The sequence below is a fragment of the Neophocaena asiaeorientalis genome, unplaced genomic scaffold (genome assembly GCF_003031525.2).
Source record: "Neophocaena asiaeorientalis asiaeorientalis breed wild unplaced genomic scaffold, Neophocaena_asiaeorientalis_V1.1 scaffold297, whole genome shotgun sequence".
NCBI lineage: Eukaryota > Metazoa > Chordata > Mammalia > Artiodactyla > Phocoenidae > Neophocaena > Neophocaena asiaeorientalis.
Window position 1 is genome coordinate 1,641,097 of NW_020175435.1, and position 23,373 is coordinate 1,664,469.

The following is a 23,373-nucleotide window of genomic DNA, read 5'->3' on the forward strand; positions in this document are numbered from 1 at the left end:
TCCTTTCCTCCACTTCCAACTCTCCTTCTCTCTCTGTATTTCCTGCCATCAGTTGAGATGTTTAACACCTGTATTCCCATGTTCTTGACACCTGGCTACTAGGAGACCCTGGAGTAATCCACAATTGATCACAGCACACCTGAGGTGTTATTCTTGTGAATGATGCCATTGGAATTGTACAGGTCACAATCTATACAGATATATGTGGTACCCTGCTAAAAGGAGTCCCTGGGATGAGACCTTAAACTCCAGCTGGGTCCATCTGTCCAATTCAGTCCATAAATCTCCAGATGACTCACTTTCTCCAATCTGATAAAGGCTAGGGCTATGTAAAGACCCAGTCTTAGAACTAAATTTTTATCTGCAAAATGAATCAGGAGCATGCTCCATATCCATTCCTCCATTGCTTCTCACACTTGGCTGGTTTCATTACTCAGTTTAGTTTTTTTACCTCTAGCCCTTTGATTGAAGACCTCATTGACCTTTGACATCTCCATCCTCTAAATGATACAATCTCTTTTTTTCTCCTCCTTGCTCCATGTTCCAATCTGCATGTTGTCTGCCCTATGCATATCCAAGTGGTCCCCTAGAAAAGAAATGGAGTACAGAACATCATGCATCTAAGGAAATAACTAATCTAGAGACCATTCTCTGCTCCCAGGAGATCAGATATGCCCATATTTCATGATCCTGGAAAGGTTGATGTAACTCAATATCTCTAGAACAATCTATAGTTTAAGATCCTTTAGAAAGCCTTGGAACAGACATAACTACTGTCCAGATAGCAGAACAGAGATAGTCCAAGAACAATCACAGCCTCTGCAACACTTAGAGCACAGGACATCCATATATCCAAAAATGGCTCTATGGAACAACCCTGAAATAGGGGTTATGGAATGTGGGGAGGCCAACTAAGGAGGCACCTCTGAGGAGTACAGCTCATTAACACCCAACCCAATAGCCCTGTCTTAGAGTCCCACACTGGGGCACACACCTAGGATGCACGTTGCACTGTGGACAGGATGAACTTTCCTAGATGCCTTTACTATAGGGAATGTCCCCATTGATTTACTCAAGTCCCACACTGGGACTGCCCCCTCCTTAGCACAAGAGCATTTACCTGCTCCCGCCTGTATTCAGCTCTATTAGGAGTGCTGGCTTCCATCTCTACTACCATTTTGTTGTCCCAATAAAGCAAGAGTCTAGGATACGAGTACTGTGTACTCTTAAAAGGGCATGCCCTTCTACTTTCACTCTTCTTAACTTGAACTTGCTAGTCACCCTACAGAATCGACTCATCCTTGCCACTCTCACTAACCTCACTGGAAATGCTTCTGTCCAGATCACCTTCTGATTAGCGAGTCAAAATATGCTTTTCCATTTTTACCACACTTTTTCTTTTTGGCTGCGATTGGTCTTCATTGCTGTGCACTGGTTTTCTCTAGTTGCGGTGAGTGAGGCTTACTCTTTGTAACTCCATGGGCTCCTCATTGTGGTGGCTTCTCTTGCGGAACACGGACCCTAGGCGTGCAGGCTTCAGCAGTTGTGGTGCTCAGGCTTCAGTAGTTGTGTCTTGCGGGCTCTAGAGCACAGGTTCATAGTTGTGGTGCACGGGCTTAATTGATCCACAGCATGTGGGATCTTCCCGAACCAGGGCTCGAACCTGTGTCCCCTGCATTGGCAGGCAGATTCTTAACCTCACAGCCCGAAGGAAGTCTCTATACCACACTTATTTTTGTTTGCTTTTATTTCTTCAATTTTTAAAAATTACATATGTACTGTATTTACATACATGGAATTGTGTGTATTTTTACACATCATAGATCAGAATTTTATCAGTCTATACTAGAGAGAAGATACAGAACAATTCTAACATCCCAAAGAATTCCCTTGTTCTGCCTGTTGTATTCAGATTCTCTTACCACCCCTCAACCACTGGCAGCCATTGACCCATTGTCTGTTCTTATATTTTTCACTTTTCCAGAATGTCATATAAATGGAATCATAGGTAACCTTTTGAGAGTAGGTTATTTCCCTCAGCACAGATGTTCTCAATCAGGAACATTTAGCAATGTCTGAAGACACTTTTAGTTGTTATAACTTCGGGAGGTGCCACTGTCATCTAGTGGATAGAGGCCAGGGATGTTGCTAAATTACTACGGTACATAGGACAGCCCCACAACAAAGTATCCAGCCCGGCAAAGTCAAAAACCTCACTGTTGAGAAATCTTGACCTAGCACAGTGTACCTGAGATTAATTCACATTGTTCAGGTCTTCTTTATTGCTGAAAGGCAAAAAAAAAAATAAAATTCACTGTATGGATGTAACACAGACTGCTTATACTTTTATCCCTTGAAAGATATTTGGGCTGTTTCCAGGAATCAGCAATTATAAATAATGCTGCTACAAACATTCATGCATAGAATTTGAATGAATGTAAGTTTCATTTTTCTAGGATACATACCAAGAAGTACGATGTCTGGGTCACATGGTAATTGTATGTTAACTATTTAGACATTGACAATGGTTTTTCCAGAGTAGTGACACCATTTTGCATTTCTGTCAGCAACACTTGTGAGTTCTTCCTCCTCTGCCTTCTCACCAGCACTTTCACCACATTTCATTTTATGCCAGCATTTGACACGGCAGATTCAGAAATATTATCAGCGCCTCAAATCCCTGCTAGGGTCCTCTTCCTAATACCACCCAGCACTCAAAGGTAAACACGATCCTGACTTCTAACAGCAGAAATTCAATTTAAAATTTTTGAACTTTATATAATTGAAATCCCAAAATACTAACTCTTCTGTGTCTGGCTACTATCTCTCAATATTTTGTTTGTAAGATTCATCCCTATTATGGTGTGTAGTTGTGAGCATTTATACTCATTGTTGCCTCTTTGTACCCTTTGGGGGGGATATACAGTTTTTAAATTTTACTTTTGATTCTTGATGAATGTTTGTCTTTCTTTATATTGAGGTTTAGTTTACAGTGAATGAAATGCACCCATTTTAAGTGTACAGTCCAATAAGTTATGACAAATATATATATACTTATGTGAACACCAAAAATATCAAGATATAGGACATCAACACCAAAAATATTTCCCCATTTGCCTTTGCCTTTGTTCCTCTCAGACACCCCAGCCCCAGGTGCCCACTGATCCACTTTCTGTCACAATAACTTAGTTTGGTCTTTTCCAGAATATCATGTAAATAGAAACATACAATATGGACACTTTTATGTCTAACTTCTCTGGCTCAGCATAATGTTTTTAAGGTTCATCTATGTTGTTGTATGTGTCGGTACTCTGTGCTCTTTTATTGTTGAACCACATTCCGATGTATGAATATGTCACAATTTTTAACCTATTCACTTTTTGTTAGACATCTTTGATATTCCGGTTTGGGTTATTTTGAATAAAGCTGCTATGAAAATTCTCACACAAGTTTTTATTTGGACATCACTTTCATTTTCTTGGGTAAATAAATAGGTAGGAGATGGCTGGGTCATATGTTTATGTCTATATTTAGCTTTATAAAAAAAAAACTGCCAAAGTGATTTCCAAGTTGGTTATACTAGCTTTCATTCCCAGAGGTAATAAGAGTTCTAGTTGCCTCAACGTCCTCACCAACAACTTCTGGCAAGGTTTTGTTTTGTTTTTAATTTTAGCCATTCTAGTTGTTGTATACTGGTATCTCCTTGTGGTTTTAGTTTGATTGTTAAAGTGTTCTATTTATTGTCAAATACTACTCAGCCATAAAAAAGAATGAAAATTTGCCATTTGCAGCAAAGAGGATGGACTTGGAGAGTACTATGCTAAGTGAAATAAATCAGAGAAAGGCAAAACTGTATGATATCACTTATATGTGGAATCAAAATTACCACAAATTAGTAAATATAACAAAAAAGAAGTAGACTCACAGATATAAAGAACAAACTAGTGGTTACCAGTGGAAGGGGTGGAGGGAAAATACAGAGGTGGGGGATAGGGAGGCACAAACTACTGGGTATAAGACTGGCTACAAGGATGTATTGCACAACACAGGGGAAATAGCCAATACTTTGTAATAACTGTAAGTGGAGAGTAACCTTTAAAAATTGTATAAAAAATAAAAAATTTTTAAAAGAGCAAGAAAATATTTTTCTATATATGTTGAATTATTCAAGTCTTCTGTCTCTTCATTTGTTTCTGTCTGCTTGTTCTATCAATCACTGAGAGGGGAGTGTTAAAATCTCCAACTGTAGTTGAGACATTTTATAATCATGACTACCTTTCAGCCTTTTGGTGGACCTGCTTCTCTGGGCTGTGATGTTCTGACAAACAGTCGTTTGTTCAGAAGTCTAGTTTCCTCCTTCCCATTTCACACACCCTTGGTGAGACAAAAAGCCAAGAGGGAGTTGGAATAGGAGAAATGAATTTCTCCATCTGAGGTAAGGCAAGACTCCGTAAAGTTTCTTCCCCCGGGAAGCAGGGCTTTTTTAGGGAGCACTTCCTGCACATATTCACAATGATTACTCTTCTCCTTTCCCTGCTAGAGTCACAAAGGGGACTTGCATGGCTTTTTGCTGTGAAAATCTGGTGGAGTTCCTGGAGGTAAGTCTTAGGATTTCCCCCAAGCCTGCAGCCCCAAGGAGTTTTTCCCTCACACTAGTCCACACCCAGCCCCCAGACATTCATCCAAATTACCCTTTAAGTGTTCCTACGAGTTTACGGCTCCTGCGGCTTCTGCTCCAGGTATGTATATCTCAGCTGTGACTCTTGGGATTTGCCTTTCTCCCCACTGTTGGGGGTGGCAGTTCATCTTTCAACCTCAGATCTGTGATTAGTCCAAGAAAAGTCATTGATATGGAGTTTGTTCAGCTTTTTCTGTTGTAAGGATGCAAGTGACATCTGCCTAGCTCTTCACATGTCAGAGCTGAAACCAGAATTTGCATTTCTGTTTTCGTTCAAATCAAAATACTTTCTAAATTCCCTTTCATTTTTCTTCTGTTCCATGGTTTATGTAGAAGTATGTAGTTTAGTTTCCAAATATGTGGGGCTCTTTCAGATATTTTGTTTGGTAATTGATTTCTAATTAAATTCCATTGTGATCGAATAATAAATTGATACTTTGTATATCTTACCCCTTTTAAATACACTGAGACTTGCTTTAGGGCACAGAATTTTGGTATGTTTTAGTGAATGGTCCATGTGCACATACAAAAAGTGAATTCTGCTGTTTTTTCATTGGAATGTTTTATAAATTAGGTCAATTAGGTCAAGTTGGTTGACAAGTGTTCTGTATTCTTGGTGATTTTTCTATCTACCTGTCCTATAATGTACGTAGAGAAAGAAGGAGCGAGAGAGAGAGAGGAAGACACACACACACACACACACACACACACAGATTAAATCTCTCTCTCTCTCTTCCCCTCTATGTGTAATTTCTCTTTGCAGTTCTATCAGTTTTTGCTTCGTATATTTTGAAGCTCCATTATTAAGTGCAAAAATACTTAGGATTGTTAAACCTTCTTGATGACTTGACATTTTTATCACTGTAAAATGGCTTTCTTTATCCCTGGTATCTTTGCTCTGAAATCTAGTTTGTCTTGTATTAATATAGCCATTTCAGTATTACCTTGATTAAGGTTGGCATGGAATATCTTTTCCCATCATTTTAACCCATTTTCTTCTTTTTAATTAAAGTGTGTTCCTTATAGGGCTATGTTAGTTAGACACATGTCCCATATGTTTTATCGTTTTTCTTTTTTAAAAAAATCTTTTCTTTCTTTCTCTCAATCTTGATATTTTGTACTGACCTGTCTTCCAGTTTGCTAATCATCTGTTCTGCTGTGTCTGTCTATTAAAACCATAAATTAATGTCTTGCTGTCAGATATAGTATTTTTCAGTTCTAGAATTTTAAAGACTCATTCTCTGGTGAAATTCTCCATCTTCATCTCCATTTTTTAAAGCATTTTAATTATGGTTATCTTAAGTCAATTAGCTGAACTTCTTTTGAGTTTGCTTCTATGGTTGAAAAAGAATTGTTTTGGTTGGTCCTGGGTTTTAATTCTCCTGGTAATTTTTAATGGATCTCTGACAGTGCAGATGACACAGTACAGAGTCCATATATGATGTCCTCTCCCTCTAACAAGGGTTAGGTTTTCTCCTGGGGAGACTGTAGGGACTGCAGATCACTGTAGTTTAGTTGGTGTTTGATTTTACTGTTTAGGGTGGTTATATTTCAGTTTTGTGATTATTCCTAAGCCATGGCTCTGTCTCCTAAGGTGTGGTCTTTATTCTGAATTTGTGGCATTTATTCCTAGTTCATGGCTCTTTTGGAATCACAACTGAAAGCCTGGACTATATTTTAAAGTCCCTCCAAACGTCAGGAATTGGACTCCAAACATAGTCCCTCCAACAACAGGAAGTTGCTGAAATCTCTGCTGCTCCATTTGGCCTCCCAGATGCTTAGTTTGCTGGACTTTTGGACTCTTGCTCTGCCATATTCTTTTTTTCTTGTGGATGTATTACCCAGACAATTTTCTTCTAAAAGTGAATAATAGCTTCTATATCTCTAACAATTGAAAGCATTGCTACCACCTTATATTTAGATAAAGAAATTTCCTCATGAAATAAGAATAACTTGAAACATCAGTTTGTTCACTAATTTCAGAGCATTCACTGTACATTATTAATCTGTTTATCTGCAACATCCCAATTACTAATTCCCTTAGATGGTCTCTCACATTTCTTCTGACAGTTTAAAATCACAGTTTAAACTCTTCTTAGATTAATTTGGAAACTTTGATCCTGATTTGAAAAATGAAAACTTTGTTATTAGGTTAATATCATCTTTGCTGAGACTGATTTTGTGCTTACATTGGAAGCTTTGTGCCTTTTAAAAATATAAATGTGGGTTAGGGAGGGTGGGAGGGAGACACAAGAGGGAGGAGATATGGGGATATATGTATATGTATAACTGATTCACTTTGTTATAAAGCAGAAACTAACACACCATTGTAAAGCAATTATACTCCAAAAAGATGTTTAAAAAAAAAAAATCAAAAAAAAATATATATACATATAAATGAAGTAAGCAATTATTTCATGTTTCATGTTACTTGTTCTTTTCTCTTTATGGCATTTCCTAATAACTTATTTCAATAATCTGCATACTGACTTGATTTGGTATTATAATTTGAAAAATTCATTTTTCAAATTAGTTATAATAAATTACATTATTTACTATTTTTAACCCACTTCCTTTATTCCTAGATACATAGTACATACTGTTTTTTTTCTTTTATCGTGTTCAGAAAATAAAGACTTTTGAGGGGAGTGATCAATATATAATTAATGCCTAATCCTAACCATATGGCCTGCCATATTTAGCTGAAGAATCAGCCAATGACTTGATAAGCATTAGAAGTCTGGGGAGTTTCTCTGTACTTCCCCATTCTCCAGTATTTTGCGCTTGAGATCCCAGCTGGTGTGTCAGCTTGGAATCCTGACTTCCTATCTTTACTTTAGTCAGACAGCCACTTTCTGCTTGGCCTCTGTTTACCTCCACAGAAAATTGGGAAAATGCCTTCATGGAAAAAGCCAGGATAAATGTGGAGCCTCCTGTGTGCATCTCTCTTCCCAGAGATCAAAGTCGTACTAGTCCTGCTTCTGTTAGTCTCTCTTCCTTGAGCTCCAAGAGTTGTTTCGTATAGAGTTGTCAACGAGAGTTTTAGTCCCATTAGAAATCAACCATCTGTCCCAGAACCAGAAATGTGTGATGCTCGGCATGTTTTATCTGGCAACTGGAAGTATCCTGTATTGGAAACTGTTTCTTTAAAATTCTAGTTTGCCATACTTCCACCCCCAAACCTAAATTTGTAATAAACCATCGTACTCTAAGAGACCCCCTTACAAAAATAAATGTAAAATCATCTTTTCTCCTTAAATTTCAAAGTTCTATTTAACTGCCAGGTGCTTGACTCTCTTGAAGTCACACGTGTTTTCATTTAATAACCTATAATTTTTAGAAAGTCACCACTTCCCTGGTGGTCCAGTGGTAAAGAATCCACCTTGCAATGCAAGGGACACAGGTTTGATCCCTGACCGGGGATGCCACATGCCGTGGGGCAACTAAGCCCACGTGCCACAACTACTGAGCTCACACACCTCAACTAGAGCCCTCATGTCACAAACTACAGAGCCCACGCTCTCTGGACCCCGCACACCACAACTACAGAGCCCACGCACCCCGAAGCCTGTGTGCCACAACTAGAGAGAGAAAACTCGCATGCCACAACTAGAGAAGTCTGCACTCCACAACAAAGAGCCCACGCACCACACTGAAGATCCCACATGCCTCAACGAAGATCCCTCCTGCCGCAACTAAGACCTGACACGGACAAAACTAAATAAAATAAATAAATAAATAATAAATAAATCTTTTTTTAAAAAGTCAGAATAAGAACAAAATAGTTTCACATGGTTTAGTGAAACATGAGATTAGAGTCAAACAAGACAGATGATGTGACCATTTGCACTTTTCTTAGCTATAGTTTCATCATTTGTAAAATGGGAAAAATAATTACTCTTTTTGCATTGTTCTTATGGTACATGCACTAAGATGTTTATAGTAGCACCATCTATAGGAGCAAAATTTTAAAAACAGAGTAAATGTCTTTCAGTTAATAAGGCTAGTGCTGAATAAATTATGGTACAACCACGTGATGAACTAGTATACTGCCTTTCAAAAGGGTACTTATGCCACTTGAGTTTAAGGGCTTGTTCTGAGGCATTAAATGGGAATACATTTTTAAAATATGTGGATATGTGTACACATATCTGTATATTACATAGAGGAAAGTCATGGAGGGGCATGTGTTTTGTTAGCATGGGTTCCCTGGATAAGGAGATATGGGAAGGGGAGGGGAAGACAGGCTGACATGGGAGAAAGAGAAGAAGGGGGAAGACAAGAGAAAAAGAGGGCAAGAAAGATTTCTTTGAAGAAATGCATTATGTGATCACTGCTTTACCTTTTTTATAAAATTTTATTTACAATTATACAATTTTATAGGAATTAATTTTTAAGTGTTGACTTTTCAATCTTAGATTTAAAGTAGACATTTAGTACAAATTTATATAATTTCTTTAATAAAGCCCCTGAGTTATGAAAGGAAGTTAGAGATGGAGTAGATCCTAACCTTGAAGATGGATTATCTTGCAAAGCCTAATGCTCATGTTACTTACAAAACAAGTCTTTTTTAAAATTTTATTTTATTGAGTATAGTTGATTTACAATGTTGTGTTAGCTTCTGGTGTACAGCAAAGTGATTCAGTTATATATACATACAATAGTTTGCATCTGCTAATTCCAAACTCCCAATCCATCCCTCCCCCTTGGCAACCACAAGTCTGTTCTCTATGTATGTGAATCTGTTTCTGTTTTGTAAATAAGTTCATTTGTGTCATATTTTAGATTCCAAATATAAATGATATCATATGGTATTTGTCCTTCTCTTTTTGACTAACCTCACTTAGTATGATAATCTCTAGGTCCATCCATGTTGCTGTAAATGGCATTATTTCATTGTTTTTGATGGCTGAGTAATATTCTAGTGTGTGTGTGTGTGTGTGTGTGTGTGTGTGTGTGTGTGTATAACACATCTTCCTTATCCATTCATCTGTTGATGAACATTTATGCTGTTTCCATGTCTTGACTATTGTAAATAGTGCTGCTATGAACATTGGGGTGCGTGTATCTTTTCAAATTAGAGTTTTGTCAAGTCTTGATCTTTGCGCCAAGATGTCCTACCAAAGCTAGTAGACTTACCGGTATGACACAATCTGCCCTTTAGCTCTAATATTCGGCGTATTCATTTAAATTCTAATGTTCTTCATATAAATTTTGACAATGGAAAAGCTGATGATCCGGGACAGTTATCTCTTTGCAATGTATTCCCTCTTTGCAATTTATTCTTTGGTTCCAAATGAATGGTTGGCTTAAGATTTTCAAAAAGTGAATGCTTAGTGTGTGGACATAGGTATAAATTTAGATCAATTGCTAAATTGCACTTCCATGAATTCGTACTGGTATGCCCTTACTTGCTTAAATCTTTCCAGTTTTTCTCCCACCCCTACAAGTTTTTATAAGTTTCAAATACTTGTTTGGATAAATAGTATTCACAAAAGAACATACCTGCCACTGAACTTTAGGAATTTCTAGATTGCCAGGCAGTCAGCAGTTTTATATAAAAGACCAGCTGTGGGGCTTCCCTGGTGGCGCAGTGGTTGAGAGTCCGCCTGCCGATGCAGGGGACACGGGTTCGTGCATGTGACTATGGAGTGATGCTCATGTCCTGGAGGGCAGGACAGTGGCACTGTCCTCTCAGTCTTATGTGAAGACACCACACATACTACACATCTAATCCATACTACATTTATTTGTACTCCTTATACATGTTGTTGGGAACCTAAGTCCATGCTGAGATTTGCTAAATGGCATTTGGCCTTTCAATTTGAAATATTTGGTATGCTTTGTGCTACAAAGGTAAAGCGGTGTGGCAGAATGATATATGAGTTGGTAATAAAACTGATGAATCACAATTGCTAACAGTTACTGAACACTTATTATGCATCAGTTGCTCTTGGCTAAAAGTCTTGTGTATAAAAATGTGCTTAATCTTCAAAAGCATCCTAGGAAGTAGGAACCATTATCATTCTTATTTTACAGATGGGGACACTGAGGCACTGGCAAATTAGATACATTAAAAACTGGATAAAGTACCACTTGTAGATAGCAGAGCTAAGATTTGAACTGAGTTACTTGATATCCACATGTTATCCTATCAACTACTCTCTTATGTCTGTTTAAATCTGGAGCATCCCACAGTATGCATTATTTTTCCCTCTGCCCAGAAATTAGGTTTTCAGTTTCTTAATGCAGAGACCAGTACATGGAGAGTCTCAGTTTCTATAGTAGCAAGTCAGGAATTCAGGGGTGAGATTGAGATTTGAAGGTCTACAGGTTTTACAATGGGCTTGCTTTTATCACTCCCTTCTGCAAAAGGATCTTTGGGCTGAGGGTGGACATGCAGTGAAGGGAGACAAAGGAAAGGGAAGAAGAAGTAGCATCAGGAAAGTAGGAGACTTGGCAGTTTGTTCTCACCCCCTGGCAGAGCAGGGACAAGAGAGAATGAAGGATGAGCTCTGGAGATCTTAGATGTGTTGACAGTGAGAGGCATAAATGCCCTGTATCCCAGACAAAGTTTGAGAGCAGAAGTCTCTGAGACACTAACAGTGTCACTGGGAATATGGGGAACAATTGAAATGGCAGGTGGGGCATAACATATAAATACCAGCATGGACCCTAGAAGGTTCAGCCCAACACCCCATAGATCTTTTTTTTTTTTTTTTTTTCACCCCATAGATCTTTTGGCTCAGAATGTATTCCAGGAATATCTTTCCTTGAAACCTTAATTGCTGGAGGCAAGAGGCTAGGCTACTTGTTAGTGATGCCTGTGATAAGAACAAAGGGATTCTCTTGTTTCTGCCTTGCTACTGCAAATCCAGTTAGGAGTCAGAAAGAAGACAAGAGAGGGAAAGCCTGAGATGGAATTTTAAACCAGATTATGATGGAATTAATACTCTTGAGTTAATCCCAAATTACTACCTGTAATTGAGAAAATTTGGAATGTGATAAAAGAAGATACACAAATCATCAGAGTAACACTAAGTGGAAAATATTGTTCTTATAACATTAATATCTCTTATTTCTCCCCTACCTCTTCTATTGTAATTCTCCTTAAGTATAGCTCCTGCCTTCTTCCAACACTTTAAAATCAACTGCTGGACTCAGATAATTTCTGCTATATTTACTACAGATTCAGAAAGAATTCAGTAAGGTCCCTTTCTAGCACTACATTTTTGAAGTCTGGGAGACTTTTAAACAGTGCATGTGTGTGTGTTTGAACGTATGTGGGGATGGGGAAAGGGTCATAAAATCTATTGCTTCTAGAAATTTCCTCTGACTATATGAACCACATGATGTATTTTCAACCTCAGAGCTAAGAAAAGCGTATTATCATAGAAACTGATAAACTCCTTAATAGGTAATAGCTTAAATCATGTGAAATATTTGATGTTAAAATGGGGTCCTCAGGACTTCCCTGGTGGTCCAGTGGGTAAGACTCTGCACTCGCAATGCAGGGGCCACGGGTTTGATCCCTGGTTGGAGAACTAGATCTCACATGCATGCCACAGCTAAGAGTTCACAAGCCTCAACTAAGAAGTCCCATGCTACAACTAAAAGATCTCACATGCTGCAACGAAGATCCCACGTGCTACAGTGAAGATCCCACGTGCCACAACTATGACTTGGCACAACCAAAATAAAAAATAGTAAATAAATAAAAAAAACAAATAAATATTTTTTTTTTATAAAAAGGGGTCCTCAATCAAGAAACATTAGGGTGGGGGGCAATGTTCAAGACACTGGACACTAGCACTCTTGGGGAATGTCTGTAATATATGTTATATTCTGTAAGATGCTGATAGTGTTTTGATTTGAACAGTTGAGTGCTTAGGAAGGAGATGGGCAAACAATGCCACAGACTATAAACCATAGTTTCTAAAAGCATCAGTGCTCTAAGGAGATATAATGAACGACACTGCTCAATGATCCAGATGAGTTTATGCAAATTCATTGACTAACCATTCAAGTTAGACTGACCTAGGCTGGAAGTTTAGGAATAAATAAGTGTGTAACAGACTGAGTCCTTAAAAGTAATGGATTTACTTAATATAGACCTCAGGAAACAAGTATTTTCTACGTGCTCTTCCAGCTTCCAAAGAACTTGATTTGGAAAGCGATGATTAAATATATAGCATCTTCCCTGTAAGGAAGTTGTTCTGGTAACTTCCTTAATGTCTGAAAAAGACATTAAGAACTAAATGGAAAGGGGGCTTCCCTGGTTGCGCAGTGGTTGAGAGTCCACCTGCCGATGCAGGGGACACGGGTTCGTGCCCCGGTCCGGGAAGATCCCACATACCGCGGAGCGGCTGGGCCCGTGAGCCATGGCTGCTGAGACTGCGCGTCCAGAGCCTGTGCTCCGCAACGGGGGAGGCCACAACAGTAAGAGGCCCGCTTACCACAAAAAATTAAAAAAAAATTAAAAAAAAATAAAAAAGAACTAAATGGAAAGGAATAGAGAGGAAACCATGGGACTTTGTGGGATAAATACATAGCCACCATCAATTTAAAGACTGGATGCTTAAAGGATTCAAAAGACTCTGTTATAGATACAGTACAGGGATGATTTATGAAAATAAGAGTAGGCCAGAAATATTTATGCAAATTAAAAACACTAATGTGTAGGAAAGTGTGAAAAAAATTGTTTTCATGGCTCAAAAAAGTTAAGCAGTTAATAGTTTTTGTTTTACTTTATTTTATACCTGAATACAGTTTTTTTCTCTTCTCTCTAAAGAATAAGAAGGAGAAGAAGAGGAAGAACAAGAACAAAAACAAGAGGAGGGAGAAGAAGGGGGAGGGGAAGGGGAAGGGGGAGGGGAGGAGAAGGAGGGGAAGGGGAAGGGGGAGGAGGAGGTGGTCAAGCAGGGTCTCACATCATCTGTAACGTCATATATCAGGTCTATTGGTGCTATTGGGGCAACATAAACTGGAATGTTTCAGGGGGATGGGAAATATTACCAATAATATATTCATAACACCCAGGACCAAACAAGACCCTGAACACATATTTCCCCTTCCACTACTCTCCTCTTCTCTTGTAACTTCCCTGTTAGAAGTTCACCAACACTGAATGCACACGTTTGCCTGAGGCCAGCATTAACATGTGCAAAGCAAAGAGATAAGCACTAAACACCCACAACTAACAAGAAGGGGACTATCCTGGGGACAATTAGAAAGGAGTTTGAAAGGAGGCAAATATCACTAGGCTACCATCTTGTCTCAATTTACACCTCTTGATTCAACACAGTGTTTGGTAGAACAATGGACAATTTTTGAAGCCTCTGTTTTTTAAAAAATGTGTGTAGTACAATGGCCTTTAATTAATGTGGTAACAGGGAGAAATAGCCTACTAGTCTAATTTCACAATTGCAATTTAGCACAAGCCCCCAAATTTGACAAAGATCAATGTTTTCTAGTATCATAGGTTTCATAAACAGATGAGAAAAATACATTTATCTGTAAATCTTAGGCAGGAAGGAGTGATATATTCTCATGTTGTAACATTTATTTCCTCATAGAATTGGTTAGGGACTGTACTCAGCTTGTATATCCAATTCAGTCAGTTAAAATTCATTGATAGTCTGTTACTATTTGACAAAGTTTAGTGTAAGGACTCGAGCTAAATCCTCACAAACCCCAGCCTTCTTGATACTTTTTTCCTCTCCACCTTTTCAACTTCATCAAAAGTGATGCATTATAAACAGATATATTTATCTTCCAGCTAATCCCCAATGGATGGAATAAAGAGCTTGACACCAATTTTAAGCTTTTCTTTTTTTCCTCCCCTAATCATTTATTGCAGAAGAAAAATAGCGCTACAAAAATGGATTTTTTACAGCAGGCTCAATAAATCCTTGGTGCATTTCTCGTATTCTCTGTCCCTCTGCAAACACGTTTCTATCAAGATTAATATTAAATTCAGTCCAAGGCTGAGCACCAGATTTGAGCAATGACAAATTCTTCACCATTTCCCTACAGATCTTTTACTTTCTCTAAGTTGAGAATTTCAATCCTGCCCTGGAAATAGACTAGTGGAAAAGCACACCTCTCGCCGGATATAAGTCAGCTTCTTAAAACTCTGACACACTGATGTAACTGGACTTTTTGATGTGTTATTTGATCTTTCATCCTACTAATTTTGGGGGGACTTTCTGCAAAACTTAGATCATTCATAGCTGAGGTCTGGTCTAGTGTTTTGAAAGGAGAACAAAGAATGAGATGAATGTTTTTAGGTCAATTGTTCCTAAACTTTGGATTTTGTCAGTAAAATATGTTAAAAAAAAAAAAAACCCTAGAGGATGAAAATAAGAGGCAGATTCAAAGTGTGTCAAGTACAGACATACACTCACATAAAAACCCTCTTACTTGCTACTATTTCTTTAATTTCAGGATAAAAATCTCAGAATTAAAAAAGAATAGTTTAAAAAATAGTTGGCTTTATGCAGAATTTTTTTCCTCTCATTTTGTCGCAGATTCATCCTGGTCATACAATGGTCTGCAATGGGGACAATGACATCAGGCAAAGAAATAGAGGCCTTTGCTCACACAGTTCAAGACAGAGACCAACAGACCTGACCTCTGATCCCAGGACTTTCCTTTGCTAAATAAATGACAATTTTACGAACTTGCCTCTTGAGCAAAAGGACTCATTTTCCCTTCAGAAGTTCATGAGTTCATTTACATTGAAAGATCATTGTAGAGATCAAAAAAGATTGTGAGGTACACTAACTAGGTAAAAGAACATTACTAATAGGTGTACCCGGTGGGTCGTCTTCTAAGTTATTGTTAGTTATGTAGACCAACTTTGATATGGTTCGCACTTGACTCATCACTAGAAACTGGAGATGAAGACAATCTTCAGTCAAATTCTGACCATTGCCATGTGAGTGGCACAGAATTATTGTGGACATTTTAATTTATATCTATTTTATTAAGTTAACCATGAACCCAAAACACTGAATCACAAAGAAGCCCATTACAAAAAGCAATCTATCTTATTCCAGGCACAAAAATCCCATCCACCTCTTTGTATTCACACTTTGCTTTTTAAAAGAGTAGTTTTCCTCATTTTAACATTTATTCTTAGAATCCTCACCATGACCCTGATTTAGAAGGCAATTTTTAGGTGACAAAAATTTCCTGAAGGCTTTCTGTTCTATTTTGGGCTTGAACTATTTGAGCTAGGCAAAAACCTGCCTCAGGAAAGTAATTGTAACCAATTGATTACATTTTATTGAAATTAAGTGAATTCTGTGGGCACCTGCTGAATGTAAGGCATTTGTGGGGAACGTTCCCTTATTTTTCATACTGTCTGTTCTGCTTGGAGAGAACAGTTTCTCTTATTTTACGTCCTTTTATTGGAGAAATTGTCTTCAATTCTCCCCCATTCAACAGTCTGAGTTTGGGATTTGAGTTGCATTACCTGGCATCTCAGCCCTTCTCCACTGGATTCCCCTGAGGTTCTCTGGGTGAGTGGTCTCCTGAGTGTCAGGTGGTAGCCCTGGGATACTTTCCCAGTTTTGCTAGTCTAGAAAGATTGCAACCCAGCAGGTGAATAACTTTGCATCTGGAAAGCAGGGATTTTAATTGCTATGTTTTTGTTTGTAGATTCTTTAATTGGTTAGAATCTGTGGCCCATACGGATTTTCTTTAAAAATGACCAGGTAGGGCTTCCCTGGTGGCGCAGTGGTTGAGGGTCCGCCTGCCGATGCAGGGGACACGGGTTTGTGCCCCGGTCCGGGAGGATCCCGCGTGCCGCAGAGCAGCTGGGCCCGTGAGCCATGGCCGCTGAGCCTGGGCGTCCAGAGCCTGTGCTCCGCGGCGGGAGAGGCCGCAGTGACGACAGGCCCGCGTACCGCGAAAAAAAAAAAAAAAGACCAGGTATTTTACATGTTAATTTATTCTGGGGATGGAGAGGGATACTTTCAGTGACTTTGGACCTCTGAGAGGCCATGAAAATGCACCGTGATGGAGGTGTCATGTAAAACAAAGGATGGGGGTTCAGGTGTATAACTATTCCGTTTCTAAATGGAGTATTTTGAGTATTCTGACCCCTAGTTTTTTATCCTGGTTAGTTTCAATCCTCTCCCCACCCACACATACAGAATCCCTATCTGCTGTTTTAATTTTTTTCCATTTGCACTTAACATCTTCTAATACACAATATAGTGTATTTAGTTTTGGTGTTTATTTTTTGAGTCTTTCCCCACTCCTCACTCCCAGGATTAAACTATACAAACGAGGACATTTTTCTTGCTTTCTTCATATCTGAATTTTTAATACCTATGTAAGTTCCTGCCATGTGGTATGCATTCAATTATTTATGAATAGATACCTCTTTTCTCACTCATTACTAAATAGACAGTTTTTAAGATGAGATTTTGCATTTGTATTTTCAGTTCTCAGGACATTTAGCATACCATAGGAAAATGTTCAAGGTGAGAAACCAGGAGAAATATGGCACATATCTGTGGAAGGGTTCCAACCTGATACAAACCTGCTACAAACCTCAGTAACTGTGTTCTTCCCAAGTGAGATCTGTTCTCATCACTACACACCAGGCAGCCGACAATAAACAGATCAGAGTTGGCAAAAGAAAGAAACGTGTTTGCCAATCCTGAGCTAAGGTAACTTCAGTACTGCATGTAAGCTGGATGCTCTATTGGTGTATAATGTCTTTTTAATTAAGGTATTTGGTTTCTAGACATAACCTGAGACTACCATATTGGCAAACAGATTTACCGCTGCTCTTTATAGCTTGGTGTCAAAGTTATTACTACCTTCAGAAAATGAGTTCAGGAGCCTTCCTTCTTTTCTCTACTCTCTGAAATATTATGTATAGAATGGGGATAATTTATTTCTTGATTTTTGCAGAAATTACCTGCTGAAACATCTGACCCAGCAGATCGACTTTTATTATTTGGGGGATAAAGTTTTATTTACTGAATTTTAAAAATTTTAATGGTTAAACATCAATTCTGGTTTCTACTTCTTCTTGAATCACATTTTTTGTAAATTTTATATATAACTAGAAAATTGGATAAATATAACAAGAAATAGATAATTTCTAAAAAGTAATACATTTATCTCAGTTTTTAATTATTATAAATTAATTCATAGTGTGCTCTTACTATTATCTGCATTGTATCTAATTGTGACCCCTCCCTAGTTCCTAATACTGTTTAATAGTACCTTTTCTTTCTTTTGTTGCTCAGTTGCATCAGAATTTTCCATTTTATTAATCAATGTAAAGTAATAAAGCACCTTTGAATTTTGAACAATTATCTTTGTGTTCTATTTTATTAATTTGTACTCATATTTTTTTCCTGCCTTCTGATCTCTTTGGGTAAGTTATCCTTTAAAATTTTCCTTGAGGTAGACACTTAGCTCATTCATTCTGTCTTACTTTTCCAATAAAGATTCTACCTTTATGTACAGTCCCACAACTTTTAATATGAGGTATTTTCATTATTGCCCATTTCTAAATAATTGCTTAATTTCCATGATAAAATCTTTGACCCATGAGCTATTTATGTAACAGGGAAAAACAAAATTGGACTCCATGTTGGATCCCTTTCTTTTACTTTAACCTTTGCTTTTCATTGCTTTTGTTATATAATCACTAAAAGGATGCTGTCTGTAGCTATAAGCATACAAAATGGTCTGCCTTGGGGAACCTTGCCCCTCTGCCTGAATGTTAAATCAAAGTGCCGTTGTTCAGCTCACAGGGAAACATCCTGACCCTGTCCACCTGTGAATGGCTGCAGGAAAGAAGAATTAACGCATCCCCTCCCTGAGGCTGGCCAAACCAGAAGTTATTTTGTAAGACTTATGACCTTTTTACTTTACTTCCTCACCTCCTCCCCCTCTCTGTTCTATAAAAGAAACTGGCATCCAGACCCTGATAAGATGATACTCTAGGACTCTAGTCTGCCATCTTCTTAGAAGTCTGGCTTTCTGAATAAAGTTGCTATTCCTTGCCTCAACAACTCGCCCCCCGATTTATTGGTCTGTGGTGCAGTGAGCAGACCAAGCTTGGACTCAGTAACATTTAGATGTGTGTTTCGTGTTTCCAGGTACATAGGTTCTTTTGGTTATTCTGTCATCATTTTCTAATATATTGTTATCAGACATTGGGGGCTGTATGATATTAAAGCTGTATTAATTGCTGAAATGTGTTTTCTGGCCTAATACATGTGCTTAAAAAAAGCACAGTTTCTTTATATCCTCTGACATTTTTTTCCTACTAGTCTGTGTATTCCCTTCTTATCAATTTCGACATCTGTTTGTATAGATGGGATATTAACACTCTCTCTGCTATCTGGGTTGCAAACATATTTTTCCAAATCTATTATTTTTCTATTGACTTTGTTGAAATCATCTTTTACATATAAATGTTTTTACTTAATATTTATAGAGGGAAATTTGCTTATCTTTTCTTTTAACACTTTTAGGATTCTATATTGCCCAAAAAGGATTCTAGCACCTTAAATGTACACAGACTCCTGTATGTTCTTTCTTTTATTTTTTAAATTTATTTTTGGCTGTGCTGAGTCTCTGTTGCTGCTCATGGGCTTTCTCTAGTTGCAGTGAGCAGGGGCTACTCTTCGTTGCAGTGTGGAGGCTTCTTATTGTGGTGGCTTCTCTTGTTGCAGAGCATGGGCTCTAGGCGCGTGGACTTCGGTAGTTGTGGCACGTGGGCTTAGCTGCTCCACAGCATGTGGGATCTTCCTGGACCAGGGCTTGAACCCATGTCCCCTGCATTGGCAGTTGGATTCTTAACCACTGCGCCACCAGGGAAGTTCCTCCTATATGTTCTTGAAGGGTTTTTATACATTTTTGTCAGGGTAAGATCCAGGTTTGAAGAATAAATTTCATATAATTTTAACTGTTAAAAGACTTTTTAAGAAAAAATGCAAACATAAACATGAAATTAGATACAAAGTTGAATATTTGTTCAAAACCTGAAAAGAAATCACAACAGAATAAAAATTTTAATATGTTGACAAATTCCCCAAACATTCCCCAAATCCAGAAAGGTGACAATAGTAACTGACTGCTTAACATTGCTCTATAGTGTTTTTATTTTCTTACATATTTTCTTCACATTTTCTGATCACCTCTCAATATTATTGCCATTGTATAATATTTTTTACAGAGAGAATAAAAAGGAAAGTTAGTCTTCCTGTTAGTAGAGTCGATCAAAAATTGTTTTATTACTGATAGCTGAGATATGTAAACCACATGAATTCAGACACAAGTATCCTCACTATAGGACCACTGCATGGCTGTGATTTCAAACAGAAAATCTGAAAAAACGCATTTCATTCAATTCTAGCAATGATTAAAAAAAATACGGTGCCTTTGTAATCATATACACTGTATTCTCCTGTCAATGCTTGAGAAGAGAGAACTATCATTTTGACTATATTTGATATTTCAATGAAAATCCCGTCTTCCACCATCAATTGTATACTGATGTTTGATGATTTGAAGAAGTTTCCACACATCGAGTTCTGGCTCCGTATATTCCAAACCTTGTTTCTCCTCCACTCCCCTTGTTCTTTGTTGCCGGGCACAGTGGGATGTGATTAGAGTGTGGTACAAGCCGTGGTCCCATGTCTAGTGAGAAAATGCTGAGAGGGTCAGTGTGGTAGGCAGTGTTAGCTTCCTGGAGGCTGGTCCTACCTACATTGGGCCGATTACCAATAACTTAACACAAAATAATTACAAATCACAGACATACATCCCACTAAGCCTAAACTAAATAAACTTAAACTTATTCAAACTCCCCTCTGCCAGATCCCATAAACCATTGTGTTTTGTTTTTTTTTCCCAGTGCCATCTGATAAGAAAGATGTAGAAAGAAAAGGAAGAGTGAAAAATATAGTGACCAACTCGTCCCAGTTTGCCAGGAACTTTGCTGATTTTAGCACTGAAATGTCCAGGTCCCTGTAGCTCTTTCAGTCCTGATATCAGGCAGGACCCTGTTGGACTCCTGGGTACAAAAGCCTTTCTGTGTCCCCCATTTCTTGATTAGGGGGAAATAAGCTTCATTCAGCCTCCATGACCTTCCCTGAGTTCCAATGGGGAAGGTTCAAACAGTTGCTAATAAGGGAAGGGAGGGGATGCGGAGACAAGGGAGCAACAGTCAAAAGAAACAATAGTGCAGCCTTGGGCAGGGTCCTGGTTCCCCCTCAAGGGATACACATAACAATATCTTTGAGCTGTTTTGCAGATACTGAATCCCCCGCCAGGTGGGAGAAGTTAACTGTGCGCTGCCCACAAGCACATAGACCCCAGACTGGTTGGAACCAGAAGGTTGGTGATGCTCACTCCCACTTACCTCACCACCAACCAATCAGAAGCATGTCCACAAGCTGATCACGCCCTCTTTGAACCATTACTATAAAAGTCCTCACTACCCCCTCCAGGTCAGGACACACAGTTTTGAGGGCATTAGCCTGCTGTGGCCCCTTTGCCTGGCGAAGCAATAAGGCTATTCTTTTCTACTTCACCCAAAACTCTGTCTCTGAGATTTAATTCGGTGTCAGGGTACAGAGGCTGGATTCAGCTTCAGTCCCTCCTGGGCAAATGGGTGGGCTGCTTGCTGTAGGGGAGAAGAGACAGTGGACTTAACTGTTGTTGTTTAAAAAAAAACTTTGCTTTATGACCCTATGGGCCCAATGGTGGGGTCTTTCCTAGGGAGTTAGAAGCAGCCCATGCAAGAGAGGGGCTTACGTTCAAGTTAGGGGCTGAAGCTCAAGTTCCAGTAGCTTCCCAATATATAAGCATTTAAATTTAAATTTAAATTTTGTATCTATCTTTGATTTTTGTCTTTAAGTTGTGACTTTATCTGATATATATTTTCAACTTGCATTCTTTATTTTTTCTTGTCTTCCTCCCCCTGGCTGCTCCTAAGATGGTTTGCAATGTTTCTGTGTCAGCAATCTGTGACTCAGGTACCCCCTTTCAAGTCCCCATGTGGCAAGGGCTCTAGGATGGATGGGAGATGATGCAGTTTCTCGCCACCCTGCCCCACAGGCTAGTAGAGTGGAAGCAGCGGCATTGTCCACCTCCCACTGAGACGCCTGGAGTAAGCCCCTGTGCCCCTGAGAAGTCCCAGCCTCAGGGACCCTTAGGGCCCATGGTCTCCCTCAGCATCCCCTTAGGATCTTAGTGTCAGGGAGCCCAGACTCTCACTCAGGCCCCATGTCCATGCTGCTCAGGGGACCCCAATTTCCAGCAGTCCCTTTATTTACAGGATCTGCTGCTTTGCTTATCTATGCTGCAGAAACCTCTGAGGCTCATTTCCAGGAAGTCACACAGTTCATGAAAGAGGAAGGACAATTTTGTTTTGGTTTCTAGTTCTGTTATAAGTCAAACAGATAACAAGCCTCATCGGCACCTATGTGTGTGTGTGTCTGTGTCTGTCTCTGTGTGCATACGTGTCTATTAGATTATGATACTAGACAACCATATATAAAATACGTGTGCATAACTGGATCAATAGATGATATGATGCTAGACAATAGAATTCATTACGTAAATATATTTATTTACGTAATATTACACTGCCTTCTGCCACAAAGGATTTGCATAATTTGCCTTAATATTAGTTCATACTTAAGAATATTTATGTAATCTAATGCAAACAAAAGATAAATGTTTCTCAAACCAAATGGAACAGCTATCTCCTGCCATCGTCTGTAACACATTTCTGCCTGTTAAGTGCCAGTGGGATGACTGTGGATGCTTCAAGAGCCGGCGTCAGTTCTGTCATGGGAAACATACAGGGAAGAGCTCAGTATGGGTCCCCTAGGACTTGTCTTCAGTTTTTTGGTTCAACCACTAGATATTATAAGCTTTGCCAGAGATGTTGAGGTTGCGGCTGTCATTTACACTTGCCATACTCGGGAGAGGCTGAAACATAAATGCAAATGCCAATGTACTCAGTTGCAGTGGGTACTGCATTTGGCCGGGTAAGCAGCATGGGTCACCCATCACGTCTCGATGGACAATCTGCTCCGAAGACCTCATTAGGAATCAGAATTTTCCAAGAGAGCAAAGAATATCAAAGGGTGGATGGGGCATTTCAACTAGCACGGAGCATGGAAATGGCATGGGCATTAAGCCACCATGTCCAGGCTCTAATTTTTGTTCCAGTACTTAGAGTCATGTGGCCTTTAGCAGAGACTTTATTCTCCCCGAGCCTCTTCTATCCTCTTCCGTATAATGGGGATGGTAAGTGGGGTTGTTCTGAAGAATAAATGCTCTAGCTTGTCCCAAATATTATCTCATTTCATATTCACAACTGTTCTACAATGTCAAGACCATTGGACTGGCTTTACCAACAAGAAGAGAAAGTACCAGACCTCACGATCCCAGTTAGAGGACACACTGGAATTCAATGCTAGGTCTCTGACTGCCCATCCTTCTTCCAGCTCTTCCCATGACACTCTTGGCCTCTCCTTGAAGAACATGGTAGTAGGAGGCCATTAGGTAATGTCATTTTTTACTGCCCACATCGGTATTTCAGAGAGTATAAGAACATAGTGATTTACCCCTGTCATAAACATCTACAAAAAAACGCCATGATAAAAAAAAAAAAAAAAAAAAAAAAAAAAAAAAAAAAAAAA